Here is a 24,902-nt window from a genome sequence, read left to right on the forward strand (position 1 = left end):
TACCCCCCCCTGCCCCCTCGCCACCACCCTTTTCTATCACCCATCACTTAAACACACAGAGGCAGCACACACACCCCAAACACATACATTCGCACCCAAGGGCAGCCTGTACAACACCTGAACACCCACCTGTCCTACAGGGAGCTAAGAACAATGCAGGATGCAAAGTCATCATAAAGAGGGAGGACAGTGGGTATAGGGAGGACAAGGCAGCACACTGGGTTCTAGCTGGGCTCAGGCTCTCTGAACCCCTTACAGCAGGGCCCTAGATGCTGTCAAGACCTTTTGTTGGGTTGTGGGTGAGGGGGACAGCAAGAGTTAAGGCAAATAACTCAAGGCATTTCAATTGATGGTGCTCCCCGAGTGACTCACTGTTTCTTTATTGCAACATGCTCTCTATAAAAGCCATTTTCCTCTCGCAGGATCTGCTTGAGCAACATGTGATGTCATCATAAATCATCTCTCTCTCTTTTTTTCCCCCCTTTAAAATGTCAGCAGATTTCTGAGAGTTTCTGAAAAGCCAAGAGAGCCAGCACCATCTCCCAGTTTTGGCAGGGAAACCCGTTTTCTTTCCCAAGATGTCTGTCTTCACTTTGTCCCCTTGCTCTCCCGTAGGAGCCCTGCAGAGATAAAGCCTTGAAGAGTACAGAAAGTCACAGAAAGCATTTGTGAAAAAAAAACTTTCCTTTCTACCCTTTCCAAATGCAGGCTCTTTCTCTCGCTCCCTTTTTTCCCCTTGTCCTATTTTGGTGCACTTCCAGCGGAAGTGAATGTATAGCAAGCACTTTTAAACAAGGTCTAATACAATCCATGCCTCACAGACACGGATGCCATTAATCAGAAGGAAGGCTTTGTGTGAGAGAGGCCACGGGCTGGATGGGCGCCATGGACCAATAATGCAGACAGGGCCCTAGCTACCCATCCCACCCCGTGTTGGGGCTTGGCATTCATCCTTTCCACTCTACCTCCCTCCCAAACCCTGTGCCCAACATTCCCCTGAAGACCTGCACAAACCTTCCACCACAGGAGAAAACAAAGCTTTCTTTCATTCCAGGTTCATTGAACCAAAAAGAAATAATTATCATCACTTTTACCGCAGAACTTCAAGAGCAAAGGGACTATCCAACTGAACTCTAAGCCATAGAACTTTTGGGACCACTGCAGAGAGGAGTCTACTGCTAGCTGAGATGCGGGTTTGGTCATACTGGGTAACTCTAGAAACAAAGCTATCTTTTGGAAAACTTTCTCTTTTCTGGATAGAGATTACGACTGCCCTATCACCTACATGCAATGATCATGCAGTAACAGGGAGGGCGCTAGATTTCTAGTGGGCCTTCTCCTTACATCCCTGGGCCACGGCCAATCATCTGTCCTCACCTCTCCCCAAAAGAATCCAATTGACTAAAGACAACTGGAGCAAATAAACATATTCATGGGGAAGAATGGTAACCTTATGTGAAGTCATTTGGGTTATTATGAGTGCCCCTAAGCATCCTGCCACCACTCCCTAAAAATATGTCCTCATTCCTGGTCCAAGCTGCTTGATACTCCACTAGTGTTTGATCCATGAAGATAAACACTGGAAACAAGCAGATATTCCTTTGGGATTTTTCCATTGCTATCAGCTATTTCTACCTAAATATGACTGAGGGCAGGTGCCTGAGTAAGGAGAGAACAAAAAAAGAGAATACTCTACAGCAAAAAGGAATCAGAGCAGATGATGAACTTGCATCCTAAATTGGTGCTGCTTCTGGTATCCACAAGATAGCCATATACACTAGTAGGTGTGGGGTCTTCCAGAAACCCATCACATTACATATTGATAGAGTGGCCATATCCTTTGTTTCCCCATCCTCTTATTATCTTGTCTGATCAGTTCCTTATCATAAAGAAGGCAAAACATAGGAGAAATTTAGGAAGGACGAGGAAGAGGAAGGAAAAACAAGAGGTGCCGATGGCAGAGGTCTTTGCTTCATTCCCTAACGTAGCTCAAGTACCTACAGAAACTTAAACGTTTACTCTGTGTTGCTGAGTAACCAAAGACTATTAATGGTCAAATGGTCTCGCCTGGTCAAGAAGTGGCCAGCAGAGAAGTCATCCTTCAGAGCAAGCCAAGTCTTGGCTCCAGCTATTACAGCCTTCCCTCCCATTGCTCATACTGTCCCTTCATCCATGAATGTCTTTATTGTCCTCCCAAATGGCTCATCCAATTAACTAAAAACAACTGGAGCAAATAAATGTGTGAGTGGGGGAGAATGGCAATCCCAATCTTTTGAAGTTCAGCTCAGACATCTACCCCCACTCCAGAAAACCTTCCTGGCTATCCCCCCAGAAGGGTCAACTCTCACTGCTCTATATCATCAGCACCCTGTGCATCCCTCAATATCTCATCACTTTCCTGGGCTATAGTCATCAATTTCTATCATACATCCTTCTCCTCGTTGAGGATGGTAGTCCTCTTGGTACCTTGAATGCCTAGCTTTTCACTTGGGCACATAGTAAGCATTCAGTAACTGTGGAATTGGTTGAGTCACTGAAAGAAAATACAATCACCAATTAAACCTAATTATTTAAGTGTTGGGGGTCTTTTTTTGTTGGGGGGGCGGGGGAGACTTGTTTGTTTTGCTTTACTTTCCATTTCAGAACAGGTTTGTCCAGAGAGATCTATGCCAGGGTTTCTCAGATGCTCAAGGAGAGGGTCAGGGACCAGAAGCGGGAGAGATACATGTCAAATATGAGAAGGCTTACTTCAGCAGGGGTTGTTCCTGTACTGTGATGAGGAAACTTTCTGGAATCTGTCTACAGGGGTAGGCCATGTAAAGTGAAAAATACTGGGGAAAGGGTAGAGCACAGCCTCCCTTAGTCAAGACAGTTCAAGTCCCCTCTCCTTCAGACGAGAAGAAGCCTCAGACCTTTTCATCAGTCCTGATGCTTACACCACTGGCCAGGGTAGTTTGGGGTGACTTCAATAGATAAAACGATTGTCAATAAAGACATGTTAACGATTAGAGAACAGTTCATGGCTACAAAACCACTGGCTACCACAGCACCTGGAAAAAGCAGTGAGCTTTTGAAGAAACTTACCAAGTCACAACAAAAAGGATTTCCCCCACCCACTGTCCCAAGACAGACCCCGCCCACTGCCGATGCTGTCACTAAAGACTCAGCGCAAAGCGAAGACGGGAATTAAAAATCTCCCCCCCGCCCCCCCAAATAAAGCCAAATACACAAGACAACGGCCCTCCAAACCCTCTCCTGGCCAAGACCTTATTACTACCTTTAGCAATCTCCAGCCTCATTTCTGGAGAGTTTCAAAGTCACCACCAGCCGACCCTTCCCAATGCACAATGGCATTTAATAATTGCTTACGGTTCTCGCCTGGGAAGCCAGGCAAGCACCCACAATTCATTACACGTGTGACCTTTCGAGCCCTCAGCCCCCAAATGATTTTCACTCACTTTAATCTGACTCCGATTCAAAACAGATCTGCTGTCAGCAGCCTGAATTCTGTAGCCCCATAGATGGGCAGTGCCTACGGCTAATCTTTTAGTGCCTTAATCATAAAATGCAGTACTTCCCCAGCTGTTTTCGCCCAAATAGCCCAGAAAAGGGGGTGAGCGCAGGGTGTGAAGAATGATGAATTATGAACTCCAAAGTAGTATTTCATTAAGCAAGGCCGGACGCTTAAAACGTTAACTGTGCTCTCTGCAATTGAAAGGTCGTTTTATAAAAATTCAAACAGAGAATTTTGAAGACTCGACAGTTCACGGGGGAGCTCACCGCTGCTGCGTGCCAGATTGATGGGGGCGGGGAGGAGATGGGAAGGCAGTGGTCAGCATGAGATGTTTTTTAAACCATGACTGCTTTAAGATTCTTGCAATGTGATGCCAAGCACATTCAACAGGTCTACAAATGCACTGCATTAGGCTAAATTTAGTGGGTGTTAATTGAAATCAGAGCTGCAGTCGTTACCACCGACATGTTTCTAAATACTACCCAATAAATTTTTGTCTGTTTCAGATTCTCTGTGACAGGGGGCAATGAAAGACCGAGAGCGGCACGTAGAAATGGTCTGGTGTACCGAGTCCCCTGCTAGGCACACAAAAGGATGTCTGTGTGTGGATCTGGCCTATGTCTGCGCACACAGACATGTGTATGGATAAACATAAGATCGATGTGCGCGCCTTGCCCATTTTTAGAAGGCGAGCAGGGAGGCATGTGCGAGGACACACATATATGCCCTTTGTACTCGGGCAACTTCCTTTCCACTAATGCGCCTCCACAGAAGGCCAAACAGGCCTCTCACAATGGGACAGAACGTTCTAGTCCACGGTGCGAGGGGTAAATGGTGCAACTTAGGCGCCTTGTTCAGATGGCCCACTCCCCTGCCTTTCTCTCTGACTTGCCTCATTCCCTTCAGGTAAGTATTGTTTCAATTAAAAAAAAAAAACAAACCTAAAAAACTAAAATTTCCTCCAGAAAGAGCATGTGAGGGTCAGCCAGGAAAAGGTCTGCAGTACGCAGAATGTGAAAGGCAGAAGGGCCTACTGGAAGGAAAGAAAAACCTGGAGAAAGGAACCATCGCCTTTCCTGAGCCCCTTCAGAAAAATACCCTTTTCTTCCCCCCAATTACTCATCAGTTCACTGTAGGTTTGTGTAAAAAGAAAGGGGTGGCTTTGTGCTCTCTGGGTCACATTCTAGCCGAGATAGAAAAGAAAAGGGAGGTGAGAGTCCGGCCTTGAGGCTCCACATGGTTGCCCTTCTTGAGGTTCACATCGTTGGATCCCTGAGGACTTCCTCAGATCCCGACGGTACTGTCTAACTTGGTCAGGGGTCTACTCCATCGATAGACAGACACTGCAGTCAGCCTCCAGGGCAGTGGGCCCGGAGGAAACGTGGAGGTAACTATGCTCACCAAAGACTAATGGCCCCGAAGGACAATGTTTTAGCCCAGCAGCAGTTGTGGGATTTTTTTCACCGCATATAACCAATCCACCTGATTATTCAAAAGGAGCCCTAGTGCTCCATTTAGGGAGTGCTTGCATTCTCTCTCTCTCTCTCTCTCTCTCTCTCTCTCTCTCTCTCTCTCTCTCTCTCTCTCTCTCTTTCTCTCTCTCTCTCTCTCTCTCTCAACAATAAAGATTTGAGAGAGATAGAGAATGTCCCCTTTATTCCCCCCATTGACTTCTTCTAGTCCACTCCACCCCCGACCCCAGGCCTCGACCACCTTATTGTCTGTGTCCATGCGTTATGCATATATGCATGCAAGTGCTTTGGTGATCTCTTCCCACCCACCCATCCACCCTCCTTTGCCTTCTGTCTAAGGTTCAACAGTCTGTTCCATGCTTCTACATCTCTGGATCTATTTTATTCAGTTTATTTGTTCATTAGATTCCACATGAGTGAGATTATGTGATACTTATCTTTCTCGGACTGGCTTATTTCACTTAGTACTCTCCAGGTCCACCCATGCTATTGCAAATGGTGTTATTTTTTACTGTTGCATAGTATTCCACTGTATAAATGTACCTTTTTTTTTTTTTTTTTAATCCACTCATCTGCTAATGGACTCTTGAGCTTTTTCCAAATCTTAGCTATTGTAAATTGTGCTGCTATGAACATAGAGGAGCATATATTCTTTCAGATTGGTGTTTCAGGTTTCTTAGGATATAGTCCTAGAAGTGGAATCACTGGGTCCAATGGGAGTTCCATTTTTCATTTTTTTAGGAAACTCCATACTGTTTTTCACAATGGCTTCACCATCTACATTCCCACCAGCAGTGCACGAGGGTTCCCTTTTCTCCATATTCTCACCAGCACTTGTCGTTGGTTGAGTTTTTTTGTTTGTTTGTTTGTTTTATGAAAGCCATTCTGACAGTTTTGAGGGGATACTTCATTGTCGTTTTGATTTGCATCTCTTGGATGACTAATGATTTTTAGCATTTTTTCATGTGTATCTTGTCCATCTGTAAGTCTACTTTGGAGAAGTGTCTATTTAGGTCCTTTGTTCATTTTTTAATGAGACTGTTTGTCTTCCTCTTGTTACGTTGTATGAGTTCAATATGTCTTTTGGAGATTAACCCCTATTGAATATATCATTGGTAAGTATGTTTCCCTATGCAGTGGGCTCTCTTGTCATTTTGCTGATGGTTTCTTTTGCTGTGAAGAAGCTTTTTATTTTTATGTGGTTCCACTTATTTATTCTCTTTCATTTCCTTTGTCCTAGGACAGTGTTCAGCAAACCACAGCTCGCGAGCCACATGCGGCTGTTTGGCCCCTTGAGTGTGACTCTTCATCAAAATACCACAGCCTGGGAGAGTCTATTTTGAAGTAGTGTTAGAAGAAGTTTTAAAATTTTGGCTCTCCAAAGAAATTTCAATCGTTGTACTGTTGATATTTGGCTCTGTTGACTAATGAGTTTGCTGACCACTGTGAGATGTATCAGTGTCTTCTCTCTCTCTCTCTGTCTCTCTGAGGTTAATACATGCCTGCATGCCTGTCCCTAAAACATACAGCTAGCACATGTTAACATTCACATAAACAAACTGTATACACCCAAGCTTCATGCCTATCCCCAATACAGCACCACGTACACAAGAACACACGAGTTCTGCCAACACATGCACAAGGTTCAGTACATGCTCTTTCTCAACCACACAACAATGAGCATGTGTGTGCAATGCAGGTATGCACACATACACAATGCCAATCCCTTCAGAGAAAGCAGGGTGCCTTTCACCAAGAAACAGGCCTGTCCCCAGCCACATACAGCTACAAAAAAATTCATGCGTTTGGGCTTCCTGTTGCAAAAAAACAAACATTTCTACAGAAAAATTTACTTTGTGATGCAGAAATCGCCAAGAACCCAAAGACTTCCCTCCACTCATAAACCTACACTGTCTACAGCAGCCCATCCGATGGTCTGTGGGAAGATGAACTGAACTCCTTGAGACTCAAGAAGATGGGTCTGAAAAGCAGCAGGTCAGCCGAAACCGGTTTGGCTCAGTGGACAAAATGTCAGCCTGGGGACTGAAGGGCCTCCAGGTTCAATTCCGCTCAAGGGCATGTACCTTGGTTGCGGGCACATTGCCAGTAGGGGGCGTGCAAGAGGCAGCTGATCGATAACTCTCTCATGCATGTTTCTAACTCTATCTCTCTCCCTTCCTCTCTGTAAAAAATCAATAAAATATATTTTAAAAAAAAAAAACGGTCAGCATCACCTGAGCATTTGTTAGACATGCAGCGCCTCAGACCCACACCTAGACCTCCTGAACCAGATACTACATTTTAAGAAGACCCCCCAGAGGATCTGTGTACACACTCACATTTGAGAAGTGTGTCTGAAGAGTCCACCCATCCTATCACCAGGTCATGGCTGCTGAGATCACCCTGTCCTCACCTGCCCTAAGCCCTAAGTGTCTCTCCACTCATGCTGACGCAGACAGAAGAGGGAGCAGGAGCACTCCTCGCCACCGGTCCTCCCATCTCCCCTCTCACCGAGGCTCCCCTTCTCTCCCACCAGCAGCCACTGGAGTGAATAACACTGTCCAGCCTCGCCTGCATCTCCAAACCCACCAGGAGCTCAGTGATGGGAGCAGCTTCCTCCCCACTAATTGTCTCATCACTCCACAACCGCTGATTTTTATTTCATTATGCTTCTCATCAGTCTCAGATAGGAATATAACCGAAAAAGAAATTGGAAGGGAACAATTTCAATATTTCAAAACGCATGCAAATCAACGCCCGGAATCCTACCTGGAGTGTCTTTATTGAGACAATTCTGCGCTTGTCTGAGAGATGACCTTATAATAAATAAACTCATATCTTGCAAAGGTGGTATTTTTTCTCCCCATCTTATAAAGCTAATTATACCAGCATAGCATAACATTTTCCTAAATGCCTGGTAACCTCATCCTGTTCCTCGGGAAATATTATTTTTAAATAGGTGTGATAGATACAAACTGAAACCCTCGGATTTCAATTCCAGCCCCAATTCCCGGATCCCTTCTCTGAGTAATTTAAGGACTTCCTCCGGATAGTTTTTCATATTCTTTTAACTGACATTTTATCTTTATACAGTATCTCACAGAATGCGCACGCACTAAGACAATGACAGCCACGAAGGCCTGTCATTTCTCATTCCGACAAAGACAGATGTCTTACACTGGCTTATGCCAATAATAGATCCAACAAAAAACAAAAGAGACTACACCTGCCGCTGATGTAAAGGCACCAATTCACATTTGTGACACTCATTTGTCAATTAACAGATTTCTTCCATTGTTGACACACGAGACTTAAAAGATGTGGGCTCGAATGTGATGAATTAAAAAAGACAGATGAGTAAGCTATGAGCTGCAAAGTAATGCTATAATGTGCTTTAGATATGAATATCAACTGACACCCCTGACAGGCCATACAAGGTTTTATTTCATTTTGCACTGTATCCAGGCTTCATACTTTGTCTTCTTTGTTCGCTTTTCATCAAGCTCCTAACATCTCATTCTGACAGCCAGAGACATTTAAGGCACTTTCATTTCAAATGCAAGTTAGCGTACTTGATATGTCATTAAAATGCAAAACGACTGCCATTGCAGGTAAATGTAGGTAGGCTTAAAAGGTTGGATCTGCAAAGGAAAAGCTGAAAATGGTTGGGGTTTCTCTCTTTACCTCCTTCACAAGCCTGGCCATCTCCAGGGCCCACCCAACACCCCTCTGGGCCAAAGCCGACACTGGGCACACCCCAGGAGCTCCGTGTCCCAGCAGGGGCCAGGGACTGTGTGCGGACTCAGAGGTGGGCCAGGCCTGGGTGAAGAACAGCTTTCCCAGCCCCACAGGCCTGCTGTGTCTTCCAGGGTATAGGGAGACATTGGGTTTACCTGCATTGGAGCCAGCATAAACACACACAAGCAAGCAGCCTGTGGTGAGGAAGCATGGACAGGCTTAGGTCAAGACACTCAAATAATTCTTCCCATAGAGCCCCCATCGGCCGCCTCCTCAACTCCCACAGGAAGGAGACTCCACACCCTAGACTCTCCTGTGAGAGGTGGAAGGGGAGGTCAGACTGGGACTAAAGGGAGAATTGTTTTAGTGACATTTAAATCAGTAATTTCACCCTTTGGGGAATTATCTTAATTAAAGAAACAGTAGAACAATGATTTACAGGCAAAGATGTTCATCACAGCATTTTTTTTTAAACCATTTCTTTCTTTTTTTTAATATATTTTATTGATTTGTACAGAGAGGAAGGGAAAGAGATAGAGAGTTAGAAACATCGATGAGAGAGTCATCGACCAGCTGCCTCCTGCACACCCCCTACCGGGGATGTGCCCGCAACCAGGGTACATGCCCCTGACCGGAATCGAACCCGGGACCCTTCAGTCCCCAAGCCGATGCTCTATCCATTGAACCAAACCAGTCTCGGCCATCACAGCATTTCTTACTAACACCTAAAGCTGGGAAACAATGTGTAAATATGTGTTGATTAAAAAAAAAAAAAATGGTTCAGTTTTGGTATATCTGTAGAAAAAAAATATGATGTAATCACTGAACAACCACATTATCCTAGAAAATCAAATCACATGATATAACATTAAGAGGGGGGGGAAACAGAGCACAAGACTGTATATACAGCCTGAACATAATTTTATAAAAATGTATACATACTTAAATATTATAGTCTAGCATTACAGTCTTCTTTTAATAATGAATTAATTTCAAATCTCCACATTCTACCTCTCTGTGCACTGCCTAAATATGATTTTTACAATTATCTTCTTGGAAAAGGCTCTAACAAGCCCTTTCGTGTTAAAAAATAAAAAGTAAAAAACTAACACCCTGTTAGTTACAATACAACCATTCAATTCATTGTAGATCAGAAATGACCTAACAAGCAAATTTTCAGTCAAGACAAGAAAATCAGGTTGGAGAAACTTATGGTTGTAGAAAAGGTCACATGTTCCTTCCTTGCAAGGAAACAATGTAGGACTATGATCTCCCTTTTGATTTGTACACAAATCACAAACAGCAAATGCCACATGAATGCAAAATTCTAAAGATAATTCTCAAAAATAAATAAGAGTGAACTGAACTATTTGGAGGATAGCTGCTCTTTTGGTACACCATCTACAGGAACAACTCTCTAACATTTAATATTTCACTTGATCGTCACTACTCTGATAGTATCATTATCCCCTGTTTGGAAAACACCAATTAAATGACTTGCCCAGCCTCTCACAGATGATTTATGGTGGAGTGAAGACTAACAGTCATGTATTCTGTCTTATGAAGCCATCGCCTCCCACCAGATCATGCTCCAGCCAGAACTCCTGGGACTTCCTGGTCTCCAACAATGAACTTCAAACTAGCAAGAGTTCAGTTACTCATTTAAAATTTTACAAAGGCATAATGACAATAATGCATTATATGATGTTAACTTATGTGGTAGTCATTTTGCAATATATACATACATCAAGTCATTATGTGGTATACCTTGGACTGATGCAATGTTATATATTAACTATAATTTAATAGAACTGGAAAGTAATCTATAATAATAAAAGTATAATATACTAATTAGACCAGATAGCCAAACAACCTTCCAGATGTCATTCTGGATGAAGCAGCAGTGGCAGGGGCCAAGGCAGAGAGGTTAGAGGTGATCAGGCAGGCAGGCAAGTAGTTAGGGGCAATCAGGCAGGCAGCCAGCGGTCCCAGATTGTGAGAGGATGCAGGCTGGGCTGAGGGACCATCTCTCCTATCCCCATGTGCATAAATTTCATTCACCAGGCCTCTAGTCCAGCGTTTTTCAACCGCTGTTCCGCGGCAGAGATGTTGCCTGGTGTGCCGTAGGTGCAGACAAGACAAGAATTTTATAATTTTTCACTATTTTGTTTACTTAATATTTCATAATAAAGTAATTATAAAATACTTTCTTTGTGTTTATTTGATTCCTATTCAAGAGAATTACTTTATATATAGTCAATGTAGGCACAGAGTTAAATTTTTTAACATTTTCTAATGGTGGTGTGCCTCGTGATTTTTTTCATGAAACAAGTGTGCCTTTGCCCAAAAAAGGTTGAAAAACACTGCTCTAGTCCATTATACTTATGTGGTGTTTTCTGATTTACAAAGGATTTACATTCAAATAACCTTTGTCATATGCAACCCAGAAATATCCTGAGGGAAAGAGTGGACAATATTCTTTGCCTGTCACTAATGAGAAAACAGACTTATGCCTTTTAAAGGTTTGTCCAAATGAACTGCAGCAGCAATAGGACTCAAACACTTCAGGAGAGTCAAAAAAAAACTAGCAAAGACCCAACCTCCAGAGCCCCCTTATGAGAAAGCTTCCTATATTTTTCTTGTTGTTTATCTTAAAGGAACAGGACAATAAAAGTTAACCCAACCTAATTTTCTACAGACTTCTAAAATGCTAATGTTTGATATAAATACTCACTGCCTCCAGTTTTTATCTCCCCTGAAAAATTCTGAGGCCAAATATAAATTTGGGAAGAAAGAAAAACAGCAACAGTCTTGAAAGTGGGGAGTCCTCTTTTCACAGGCCTAGAAGACAAAATTTTCCTCTTCTCTACCACTTAGTACCAATCCACACTAAGTCTACCAGATAAAAGTCTTGAGGACAATTAATTAGAATTGGGGGAAATGCAAAGGAATACAATACAGTATAGAAGCCTTGCCAGTATGACTCAATGGCTGAGTGTCCACCTATGAACCAGGAGGTCATGGTTCAATTCCAGGTCAGAGCACATACCCAAGTTGCAGGCTCGATCCCCAAGAGTGGGGCGTGCAGGAGGCAACCAACCAATGATTCTCTCAAATCACTGGTGTTTCTATTTCTCTATCCCCCTCCCTTACTCTCTGAAATCAATAAAAATATTTTTTTAAAAAGATGGTATAGGAGCTAAGCACATGTGTAGGCTTTGTGACTGGACAAAACTGCACATAGACCATGGCTCTTCACTGACCAGTTGTGTGCCCTTCTAAGTACTAACCTCATCAAGCTTTCATTTCCTGTCTTTAAACTGAAGAATACCTAGCTTGTCATAGGACTTTAGAAGGTAATCAGGGAAAGATGATGAATAAATTGTAGTTACTATTACTGCTACCTCTTTCAACATAAGCCATTATCATGTCATTAAACATCCATTTTAGCAAGTGAGACATTCCAAGATTAGCGGGGCACCTACCAATGCCCTGGGCACTCCAGAAAGAGCTAGTCTCCCTTCCTGGAAAAGCTTCCATTCCAATAGGGGCCTATTGCAAAGGCCACAAGGCATTCAGAGACCTCATAACATGCAAAATCTCCTGGCGGGAGAATGCAACCCTAAGTGCCAGCCTTGCAGAAACACTGTGGCCTGCAAGAATGGTAATAAACTGAAGTAATGAAAGATGAGATTGCAAGTTTTGGTTCCGCCCCATCTGAAAGAGCCCAGGGCCAGGTCTTGCTGGGTGCGGAGTGGCACAGCATGCTAGTGGCAGGAGTCATGGTAGAACTGCATTAACTATGACCCTCTAACAGCGTAATTGCCACATATATGTGTCAGGGCTGACACTCAGACCCTGCTCAGCCTAGGAACAGCTGCCCTCCACCAACTGGAGGTGGCTTGTCTTTCCCCACATGCCTGTCACTCCAGGCATGTGGGGAAAGACATACCTCTTCCAAATCCTTACTTGAATGGCCTCCCAAAAGACTCCCGCCTGGCCAGCTTTCCTTCACACTCACCTCAATGTCCCAGTACCACCCCGTTCTGCACAGCACAGGGCTTTATGTCTGCATGTGTGGGGAGGACCTTACCCTACTCTCTAATTTCTCTCTTCCTGGACTCCCACAAACCCCAGAGGGTACACAGACCATCTCCACTCAGCACAGGCCTGGTTCCAAAGCCTGATTTGTGCAAGCTATTTCCCCTGCCCTGAAATCTTGACCTGGTGTAGCAAACTGCTCTCCCTTCTGCGTGCAGTCCAAGCCCCAATCTTTTCATATAAAACATCCTCCCTCCTGAGAGCTTCTTGGCACATAACCTAACTGTGCTGGCCTGCAGTGTCTTGGGAGACTTGTTGGAGACAACCCAAGCGCCCTCCTGGGTCAAGTTGCCTGCTCTGCCTGACTGGGACCCTTCCTGTCCACATGCAGCTCCTGAAGCCGCTCAGGAACTCAAAGAGAATAAGCTCCCAGCAGCGGAGGAAGTGCCTATGCCCCCCGAGAGGCGGAAACCACAAAGTTCTCAGCGCCCTCACCGCCCACTGGCACAGGCTGACGATGGCCCCGCGCTGTTCTCCAGTAACTTTGCCTGCATTCGCCTCATCCTCCGCATTGAGCGTGTGAGCTTTGGCAAGGGGAAGCATCAACCCACAAACTTCAGGTGCTGGGGAATCCAGCACGCACTGAATATTTGCATATTAGCAAAGAACAACCACCCAAGTCCTCAGCCCTGGCGGACGTCTTGGGGGAACCATGCTACCCTGAGCAGTCCCCTCCTCCACGTAGCTGGATGATAATCGATGGTCATGCCTACCAAACACCTTGAAGACCAGCCAGCCCAGAGCTGCAACCATGGAGGGATCCAGTTGTACACGGCAGCTTACAAACCAGAATGTAAGTCACCCCAGGCCTGACTTCAACCCACAGCTAAAAAGGAAGAAGATAAGAAAAACTGAACTGTATGGTGAAATTTACCCCAACAATCCTTCTTCCGGAACAAACGCAGTGCTCCTCAGGGGCATGACCCCACACGCAATGACCCTTAGGAATCTTGGCCAGGCTCCGTCTTCCCATATCCTACGTCAGGCTGATTTTCGTTTCCAGAGCCCAGCCTCCAAGAATAGAATTCGGGGTACTGGCTTGCTGTTTCCAATGACACGTGGAAGAATGGTTGGCATTCAGTGATGTTAGTCCCTCCCAGGCCATCTGGGAAGAGCTCACAGGACCCAACCAGGTCAGAGCCACAGTTCAACCACCAGCGCAGATGAAGGCAGTCTGCCCTCCGCGCTCACCCTCAAGGCCCCGATCACCCACCGCCCTTCGGAAGTGCGGATCCTGAGGAATCAAGCTCCCACAACGATACATCTAGAAGGGACAGGGAATCCATTCTGGAAAGTAAGTCTCTGAAATAAAATTAACGCCCCATCGGGCAATCCCAACGCACCCTCCTCAACGACTAACACCCATGTGGGCAAGTGGCCACTCATCCAACTTCTCAGAATGAAAAGCGCAAAAGCTCTGAACTCCCTCCTTTTGCTCCACCAAACCCACAAGCACACACCTTGGTACACAAATCATTAGAATTTCTGGGGAACAAATCATCTCAAAACTCACACAAACGTCTAGAGGAGCGTGTGCCTCGGGGAAAACAGCAGAGAGTCCTGGGGAAATGATGCCTTTGCAAAAACGGCATTTTATTTGGAAAAGAGCATGTCTGAATTATCCCCCACGCTGGTATTTCTTCAGCAGCTGGGGGACAGAACAAAGCGAGCTCCAATTAAGGAAGTTTAATTTTAAAATAATAAAAATGAAGAGAGGCTTCTTTTGCCAGCATCTTACGTTCCTCTGCACTCACATCTGGGTGCCATTCAGGAGGAAAGGCAGAGTATAAAACCAGCAGCTGAGCAGAGACTGCAGTCAGAGACAAAGCTGCTGCAGATGCCACATTCTGACAACGGTCAAAGGCAAAGGGTTTGTCTTCTCGCATTCTCTCTGTCTCCCCACTTGCTGCCTCTCACCGGCTCACAGGAAAACGCCTTCTCTGGAGGTGCACCTGAGCCAGAAGGTATCTCTGCGCTAAACAAAGCTCAGTGTATGCATCACCCAATTTTTCTCTGATCCACGTCAGACGAATCAGGCTGCGGCTCCAGGTGGGACTCTCCCCTGCCAGTGGCAAAAGTCTTCTCTCCCCACAAGTTCCACACACTTACTGAAATAACCTGAGACTTCGTCAGAAACCCATTATGCCTGCAAACACTAAATTATTTAAGTGGTTTCTTGTATATAAATATTTCATATCAGAAATTGATTTCCAAATGAAGTGCACACGAAGAATGACCACACCACACGGTGTCCAAGCGTGTCCAAGGCAGCATTTTGGTGCAGCTGGAAAACGGTATTCTACACCAGGTCACGCGTGTACCGTCTATGGAGAAGCAAAACATTGCTGCCTCTAACTCCCTCCGTGTCAGACGAGAGACACCATGCATAGCAGACTCTTCAGGAAGCAGAGCTAAAGGAAAGGCTTTGGAACAAATTTTCAGTTTACTAAACTGGATGCTTTTTGAACAGTCATGTCTTAAAAGCACTGAATTTCAACCTTGGGTGAGTGACATGTTAAGCACTCCAACCCGCCCACACTCCCCCCAAAAAAATAGCGCTCTGTCTACTAGCCCTAGCCTATGTCAATGGACAAAGAAAAAATCCTGTTTCTCAAAGTTGTGTGAGAGGAAAAAAAAGGACTGAGGTGGATCCCAAGCCTCCAAACACACACACACACACACACACACACACACACACACAGTTCTCCCTCGGTGGTATGAGCAGCAGCCACATGGAAAGGGGTGAACAAAGAACAGAGATGCACAATAAACATCATTTACCAGGGGTCCAGGCAGCACAGAACAAACCAGCTCAAAATAAACAGGCACAGGACCCCACCAAAAACTTTCCCGGCAGCCTCGGGAGTGTGACAGCCCAGGACACGGTAGCCCTGAGGTCTGGCAAAGAAGGGACCGTGGGCGGCGTCCTCCCTGGAGCCCCTCCCACCCTCTCCCACAGCACTGCTGCTCCTTCTCCATCTCCTCCTTGGGTCCCGGGCAAAGGCATAACAAGGCCAAACGGGGCTGAACCGAGTAAAAAATGCCCTTACGCCAAGCCAGCGGCACAGGACTGGGCACAGAACTGAGCAAATTCGCACACACATATAACCCCCAAAATGTACTGTTCAGCAAAGCACCACCCCTCTGATGGAGACTTAGAACACACACACACACACACACACACACACACACACACACACACACACTTTTCTTTTACCAGAGCAACAGCTCCGAAGAAAAAAATTATACCTCCCCACCCCTTAGCAAAAGCTAACTCCTCTCCCTCGCTGCCGCATTGTTTGATGTAGCTAAATTAACAAAATGTTCCCTTGGCATTTAAATTTTCTCTTTCCTTTTCTTCCTCCTTGTAAGCCGAGTTGGGAGGTGATGCCTAGCAAGTCAAAAGACAAAGCGACTTCAAAACAAAATCAGTTATTTGTAAACAATCCTGGTGGGGATTTTTCCCCCTCCGCTGCCCCCACCCCAAGGAACACAGCCCTGCCAGCCACAGCAGAGAGCCACGCAAAGATAAATCAATTAGCTTGCTAATTTCTCCCCTCTCATTTATTTAGCTCCGTGCTGTATTTGTCGTAATTGACTACAATTATGTTAATTACTAACTCCAGTATAATTACTATATTTATTGTCATTGAGCACGCGATGTACCCACAGCAAAGCTGGCATTTGTCGGGCATCAAGAAAGCAAACTGTCGAGAGGTGATTCTCTCGGCGAACCGGCGGATGGCGGCTCCGGCAGATGAAAGGGCAGAGAGAGATTTCATGCAATGTTAGTCTGAAAGCACCGGTTCATTAAGGATATTAATTTTCTGATAACTACACATTTAAGTATGACACGCCAGCGCGGGGATCTACAGGATTTCGCAATTATTAATGCGTGACAGTTCCAAATGCTAAGTGAATCAATTAAACGGCGGCATTCACAATTCGAGAAGAGATAACTGCTTCATAACTACCTAAGACTACAATTTTCACATGACAAAAAAAAAAAAAGAGCCATTGAGGCGCCTTCAAAAACCTGACAGGTCAAGAAAGAAGTTTGAAACAAAAGCACCTTACAACCATCATCTCTCCTCTTTACTTGTCAGATCAACTTTGCGAGTGTCTCCCCAGAAACGGCATCACATGCCAGCTGCCACAAGGTGATTTTTCATGTCTTGTCAAAGAAATCTTTTATTCTATTTGCTCGGCATTAACATGTTACATTTATTGATCAAGGGCCTGCTCGGCAGCCGCAGCAGGGCACCGAGCTCCCCATGCCTATGGGGCTTTGATGTCCCGGTGACATTCCAGCCCGAATAATGCACATACTAAATGGATTTAATGCAGAAATGTGTTGGGGCCTGACAGTTACATTAATAACAGCCCCTCGCGCTGATAAATATGCAATCGCTACTATTAAGAGTTACCCAATTACGGGGAAAATATTTCTCTACCTTAAAAATAAATCCATCAAGGGGGGAAAGAAAAAAAAAAGTTTTAACAATGGCGCATTCTCTTTAAAAACATTCCTCCAGCTGCAGAAAATGCGCCCATGGGGGGGGGGGGGTGCGCCCCCTTCTCCTGCCCTTCCCTCCGATAGTTTTTAATAAGTCTTGCTTTATCTCAAGAAAGGTTCGGAATTTTTTTAAGAAAAAAAAAATCTCTTTTGTTGGTCTTCCCTGCTCTACCATCTCTTATTTCTTCAGAACCAGAGAAAAAGCAGACACCCAGGAGACTGAAAAGTGGGGTTCTGTATAAACTCAGAGAGGAGCTGAGGGGAGGGGGTGCAAAGGTGGGGGGCACGTGGCTGATCTCCGTAATGATGGGTCTGGAGAAGGAGGTGTCTTTTTTTAATATAAACCCTAAACGAAACACGAACACATGTGTGCGTCTCGCCCTCGTTTAAAACCCTGAGTGACCTTGTGCTGCGGCAGTAGAGGGGGGGTGGGGGGAGTACAAAGGGGAAAGGAAAGCAGCTGGGAGAGAAGAAACCTTTTATTAAGAGAAGTCTCGGCCCGGGAGAATTTGTAGTTATTACATCCTGCAATTAAACACAGACACCAGCAAAAAGCATAATCGCTTCCCTTTCATCCTAAAGGGGCAGGGACAGCTGACATCACCAACCCTGCCGTCCCCAAGGGGACGAGGGGAGAAAGGCTTTTCAGATGATGGGCCCACGTACAAGGACACACACACACACCCCCACCTCTTCTTCTCCCTCCAGACTCAAACTCACGCACGCAGTCATCCATCTCGGGGTTCCCCTCTCGAGGCGGGGTCAGCAAGCTGCCGGGCCCTGGACAGAGCTCAGAGGACTTCCTCAGCACGGTGCAGCTGGCACGGGGAGGGGAAAGTTATTTTTTATCCAAGGTTGTCCTGTGTCTTGCAGGACATTTAGCATCCCTGGCCTTGCCCACTCAATGTTAGTAGGACCCCCAGTCCGTATCATTGTGACTAAACTTCATGCCTGAGGACCTGAAGGGACAGTAAATAGAAAGTCTGAAAGGTTTAAGCTGACCAGGTGCTCCCTCCTCCCCACAAGTCACCAGTGCTGCCAACAGCCACCCTGATAACACTGGGGATGTGCCAGCAACCAAGGTACATGCCCTTGACCGGAATCGGACCCGGGACCTTAGAGTCCACAGGCTGATGCTCTATCCACTGAGTCAAACCGGTTTCAGCAACCACCAGCTCAGTCTTAACCAGTGCCGCAATACCCCATTTCTCGGGCCAAAAGGAGGAAATTCCAGAAAGCAGGACACTTTGGGAGGAGGGAGGCAGCCATTATCAGCCTGCTCCCTTCGTGATCTCTCTTTCTCTCCCTCAAACTGTTTTTGGTCGTTCCAGTCATGGAAGTCACCTCCCGAAAGGTTGCTACTGAGACATTAAGTATTACCTGCCACCTCATTTTCCACATCTCCTTTTTGTTGTATATTCTGTTAGTAGCTGGAGACACTAGAATTGCCAGTGTTATTCTTAGAACAAAAAAAAAAAAAAAAAAAAAGATGCTTTCCACAGCATCGCCCGGCTTACAGCGAACTTCCCGAAACACATAGACCCTTGCCTCCTTAGAACTTATCCATGCCTTAGAACTATTTTGAAATTTCATTAAAACAGTTTATCTTTCTAAAGCCCATCTTTTCTACCATCATCTCTTCCTCTATGCTTACTGACATGAGTTCTGTTGCCAGCCCAACTCCAATATCAGCATGCTCCACACATAAGACCTCTGCATTTGTGTTTTGAAAATAAGGCCCCTGACTGCAAAGAAATAAGTTGATGCAGAACCATTGCCAACAGAGCATGCCTTTAAGCTGTTATCCTGAGTCTGGTTAGAGAATTTTTCTCTCACCCATTCCCAGTGTAACAAACAAAGGTATGCTCCTAGCTGGCAGGGATGAAAAGTATGTATGATACGAGCGGGTTTAGCCAGTAGAATGTCAGACATTTGAGACCTACAGTTTTTATATCAGTTAGTATGTTCTAGGTTATGCTGCATTAACAAATATGCTAAAGTCTAAAGACAGATTTTTCATTTACAGTCTATCTCCAACATAAATCAGCAAGGGGTTCTTCTCATTTATGTCAGAACCCAAAACTGATGATCATAACAGAAGAGAAAGAGGCAAATTTACACCAACTCTTTAAGTTTTTTCATATTGGTCACACCAAAGGGTGCAGGGATGTGGAAACATACCATGTACTGAAGGTGAGGAAATTTGGAATGTTTGTGAGGAACCCCAATATGACTACAAGAGAAATGGTCCCTGTGGACAGTCAAGCCTGGGATTTTAGCCTCACCAGCACCATGTTTAAGCTATACTTGGAGCTATGCTCACTGAAGAGCTATGATACAGCAGGCAATCTTGACACACACTTACACTCAACGTTTCTGCAATTAGCTTAAGGCCAGTTAGATCACTGGTGAGTGATGTCAGCAGAGTTTCAAGCCAGAGTGGTATAACCCCAACGCCTTGGTTCCTTTCCATTCCGCTGCCCATTTTCCCATCTGAACAGCAAGTTAGCAGACCAAGTGTTATGTAGCCGTTCGTAACAGAAATGGAAATGTTGGTGCGTATATCCTAGAAGCTACCACATGTCTGCCTCACGGCCTGGCGAAGACGACAAAGCCACCATCTCTTTACCGGAGGTGCCCAAACTCCCCAGTCCTCCACTTCCATCCTGGCCAAGCCAAGGAAGCTGCATGCAAGTAAGATCTCACCTAAGAAATCTTCTTCAAAGCAATTCTCCCATTCAGTGTATTTATCAGAGTGATGCTAAATAAGATGTGACTGCAGATAATTTAAATTTGCAAATGTAAGCTTCCTGTTGCCATAGATCAATGAGGCCCTCTCCGTTTTGTTGCCAGATTGACACAGGCATGTGTATCATGGTTTCCTTGGGAGTCCCGCTCTGCCCTTTGTGTTCAGCAAGCGCACCAGGCAGCCCAGGTAAACCACTCAGGGAGATCCCGGCCCTTTCCCAGTCGTGGGGAGAAGGAAAACTGAAGCTGGAACAATGCATTAACGAGGTCTCTCTGCCAGAGCAGATTAAGGGACCAGCCCCGGCTAACACTAGGGATCTCTTTATTGATCAGCAAAGTAAAATGTGAAAACCTCAAAAACAAGCTCCAAGAAGAACTTGGAATAATGGATATTCAAATACTCTCAGTAGCGGGAATTGTCATGACCTCTCTTAAGGACAATCTGACCTCTGCAGCAAAGCCCTCTGACAATTCTGTCTCCAGGAAGATGTCCCAAGCAACTAACCAGAGACATATTCATCAATCAGTATTACACTGATACTCAGAGATGTTTATAACAATAAAAAAAAAATAATCTGGGAACAATCAACTAGTAAATACCCAACACTGAAAAAAATAAGAAAACATTAAAACTTATACTGGAGAATTCATTGAGATGGAAAATACTTCCAACACAGTGTAAGCAAGAGCATCATTTTTAAGATAATTGGCATTAATAAAGACAAGTGGTACCAATGGGGATTTCCTCTAGCTTAATTTGTGAGATTATCAGTGGTTTGAGAGGGGTTTTTTCATACCTTCCTGAGTTTTCCAAGATTTCTAAATTGATCATTGTTCTTGCTAAAAGAAAAAGTACTCAAAAAATAAAATCTAAAGTACAATTTCATGCACCTGTAGACAATGGACTCATGATCATTAATGCATTCAAGTTCAGGGGGCAACACCACTTTTGTCAGCGGGTTAGCTCCCTGACCCTTCTATCCCCATTCCGGGGTGGATGGCAGGACCCTGCCCCCAGGAATCATGTCCAGGAAGAATGAGATCTGGAAGGAAAGGTGGAAGAGATGAATGTTTTGAGTCTTTTAAAGGAGCTAGAAATTATATTTGGACCTATTGTCTTGCTTCCCTTTCCAACTTCCAACCTGACAGGGCACACAAAATTCCAGGGACTTTCACTCCCCAGGACAGAGTCAGAGAAACAGCACAGCCTGAATGTCCATGACCTTCCACATGGAGGCGTAACCAGTTTCATACCGGACAAACCCAAAGGAGGAGAGGGGGACTCATAATAATGAATGTAGAGAGAAGGCTGAAGTGTAATGCAAATGAAAAAATATTCAGTGACTTAGAAGGTCAGAGCTTATCCTATATAATAAAGATGTAATATACAAATGGTCGTTACACCGTGAGGCATAACGACTGACCTCTTAACGACCAGATCAAGGATCAGCAGGAGGGTGGAGCAGCGAACTACAAGGGGGCGGAGGAGAGCTACAAGAGGGGGCAGGGCAGCAAGCTATGAGGGGACAGGGGCCGAGGGGAGGGGGAGGGGAAGCTACAGGAGGGTGGGGCAGCGGGTGGAGAGCTACTGGAGGCCCCAGGGAGCTACTGGTGAGCTACTGGCGCACCAATTCATGTGCAGGGCTACTATAATAGTACACCCATAACCACCCTTCCCTCCAGCACATGCAGGAGGCTATAGGGGAATCAGCAGAACCATCACTTCATACGCGAGATTAATGATGACGATGGCATATGGCTATGAATTAATGGTAAGACGATAGAGGAGGATGTTCCTAATGTGAGAGGTTAATTGAAGCTTGGTGCTTCCCGTTTAACTAACATCTTGGCAAGAGTAATACAAATGAGGCCACACAAGAAGAAACTCACATGTTGGCGTAGGCACGGAACATCTCTGGGAGATGACAAAAAGAGCGAGTTGTGCAGAGGAGAACTGGGAGGCTAAAGGACATAAGTGCAAGGGAGACTTTCTCCTCACCATTTGAAGCTGTGCCATGTGCATATATACTATTCAAAAAAAAGAATAAATAGAACTCCTTGGCTGAAAACAAATTATGCCCTAAAATACAAATGGACTGCCGCTGATTTTACAGTCTACGGGAGAGTAAATTGTGTACTGGGGACAGTGCTCTGTCTAAGGCAGTGCCCTGGCGGGCCTCTCTGGGTGTGAAAAGGAAACCTGCAGAGAAGTTTTAAAAGGGGGCAAGGGGTGATGTTCCTGTATGTAACACAGTGAAGAAGCATGTTGTGTGTATAGCTCTGGGAAGAGGGAAGTGACATGGAGAGGAGAGAAGGGGCCGGGGGAGAGGGGCACCTGGGCACATGCAGAGAGCCTGACTTAATGCGAGGCACAGCCAGGGATTTGCAGGAATAGCGCCATCCCAAACGTGTCTGCTGCTGTGCGATCCCACTGCCACTTCCCCCTTCACCAGGACACCGTCCACTGCCAGTAACAGTCTATAATACATAGTAATACTGTATTGTTGGGCTTTGGAGAAATGAAGGGAGTGTCCTGAGTGGGGGCCGGACAAGCTGCCAAGAGGGAGAACAGCAGACAACAGAACAGAGATGGGTAGAGCAGGGACTGAGGGGAGTCGGGGTGCAGGGCAAACTGGCCAGGAGATAAGCTCTCCCAAGTCCCGCGGAAACAGTATGGTTAGGGAGAAACACTCACAGCGTGTGGGATGGGAATTCACAATATTTCCCTCAGACATGATGATCCCCGCAGCCTGGTGAGCTTGGATCCTCTATTACCTGCCTACTTACTTAGAAGGTAAGTTTATGGTCAGCTTTCTCTTCTCTTCTCTGTATTCTCTCCCCTTTCACTTTTTTTTTTTTTAAAGAATTAGCTAAGCATCTAAAACATCTTTAATTTCTATGTAGCTGAAAAGGCAAAGAGACACCAGTGCCTGCATACACTCACATCTTCCTCTCACACCCAAGAGAGAGAGTGCTGCCACCCCTCGCCCTGCTCTTAGGTAAGTAAGACGGTCAAAGAGGGTCCAATCTCAATCCTACTCATGTCAAGTCAGGATTGCTGTTATCCGTTATGGTCCATTCTGTCTGCAACTCCCTCCAGCTTAACCAAGTCTCAGTGTGAACCCTTCCCGAACCTTAGACCTCGCTGTTCCTTTGCTCATCTCTGCCCTGATCCAGCCAGAAGCCAGGGTGCAGTTCACACACTGACCACAACGCCGACAAGAATAGGCTCCTGACCACATGTGATAAGATCCTCAAACTCCACACTATGGAAACTTCTCTAAAAATAAGTATCATAACTTCTCTCCTTCTGAACCTATTTTACTGGCCTTCCTCTCACGAAATGTCCCTGCCTTCAGGACCCATCGTTTCCTCTGATTAATCCTTACAGCCCCTCCAGGCCAAGAGCCCCTTCTCACCACCAACCCCACTCAACACACACACACACAACCACCCCTCCCAGGGTCCAGCCCCTTCTCCGCCAAACGAAGAGGGCCCCCGAGAGTGACAAAGCCGCCTCTGTTTCCTCAGACCTGCCAGCCCAGCCCCATGACCTGTTCCCGCTGACACACTCCCTCCTCATGGGGCCCAGCCTCCTCAAACCCACATCCGGGCTCTCAAGAGCAAGGCAGCCACAGCCTGAGCCCCTAGAGGCCGGTCACAGTTCTTCCTTCCGATGCCCCAGCAAAAGGGCCCTTTTCCTCAGTGCATGCTGGGGAGCTGTTTGAGGGGAGCACGTGTCTAAGGCTGGTCCCACCAGGCTGTGTGCCCCATCCTTTCCTTGGGCACTGGAATCAAACAACATCCTTCATCTCTTCAGAGTCAGCATTTGTCTAGCAACCTCTCATCACTATGCGTTACTTTGCAACTTCTCAGTTTCCACATCTCCCCAGAAGCATGCAAACCCTTTGGGAGTCGAGGAGAGAATGCACACAGTACCCATTCCTTACATAACCCTCTGGACGCCCCTTCCCGGAATGAGGCATCTCATGGTCACGTGCCCCTGATGGCCTTCCAAAGCAGCCCTGCTGGCACACCTCTACCCACTGGTGCCTTTATGCCCTGAGTTTTGTCCATTTTCTCTCAAATTCTTAATTCCCAAGTGTCCTGACTCAGAAGCTGAGAGAGGAACTCCAAGGCATGGAAGGAGGACAGTGCCTGAGCCCTGGGGTGGGGTTTGGGGTCCTCGTCAATCCTTCCACCATGAGACAGTTGGTTCCATTCGAGGATAACATTGTTCTCAGGAGGACAGGCACCTAGGGGAACCCCCTCCGTGGGACCAGCTGCCTAGGAAAAAGCACCTCCCTTGGTGAAATGTCCACTCCTGCTCATGGGTCCCCCTGATACCTGCTTTCCAAGTAACTCCTCCTTCCTGCCCCCAGACCAGCCGCAATTCAAAACTCTTCAGGGAGAAATTAGCTAGCTATTCTCCATCAGAATAATCCAGAAGGTCACACTTGCCTTTTGCCAGGACTGGAGCAGTGGTTCACGTGTTCCCTCCCGCCCACCCCCTGCCAACTGCATTTGAGTTACTTTGAAATACCATCTGGGAGAAATCATCATCACAAGTATTTAAGGTTCCAATTCATAAAAAAGGCAAAGAAAGAAAACACGCACATACAACCCTACCTGTGACTTGGGGAATGTCCAGAAGAGCACTCCTAAACACCCGCCAAACACGTGCTGGCCCCACCGCATTCCTCCCCCAACAGTATTCTATCTTGTCTGCCTGCGTCAGTACCAGTGAGAAAGGGAGAGAGCAAAGCGAAACTCTCCTAAGAACTCCTAAGGACAATGCCCATGCTCACTGCTT

At 45.8% G+C, this 24,902-nt stretch overlaps 1 protein-coding gene across 1 annotated transcript in view; it reads right to left on the minus strand.

Annotated features, from left to right (window-relative positions):
* LRMDA (leucine rich melanocyte differentiation associated) overlaps positions 1-24,902 on the minus strand; it is a 971,323-nt gene that overhangs the window by 937,464 nt on the left and 8,957 nt on the right. The gene's annotated exons all lie outside the window — the stretch shown is intronic.

This window comes from Pipistrellus hanaki (assembly GCF_964339955.1).
Source record: "Pipistrellus hanaki genome assembly, chromosome: 14".
Classification (NCBI taxonomy): domain Eukaryota; kingdom Metazoa; phylum Chordata; class Mammalia; order Chiroptera; family Vespertilionidae; genus Pipistrellus; species Pipistrellus hanaki.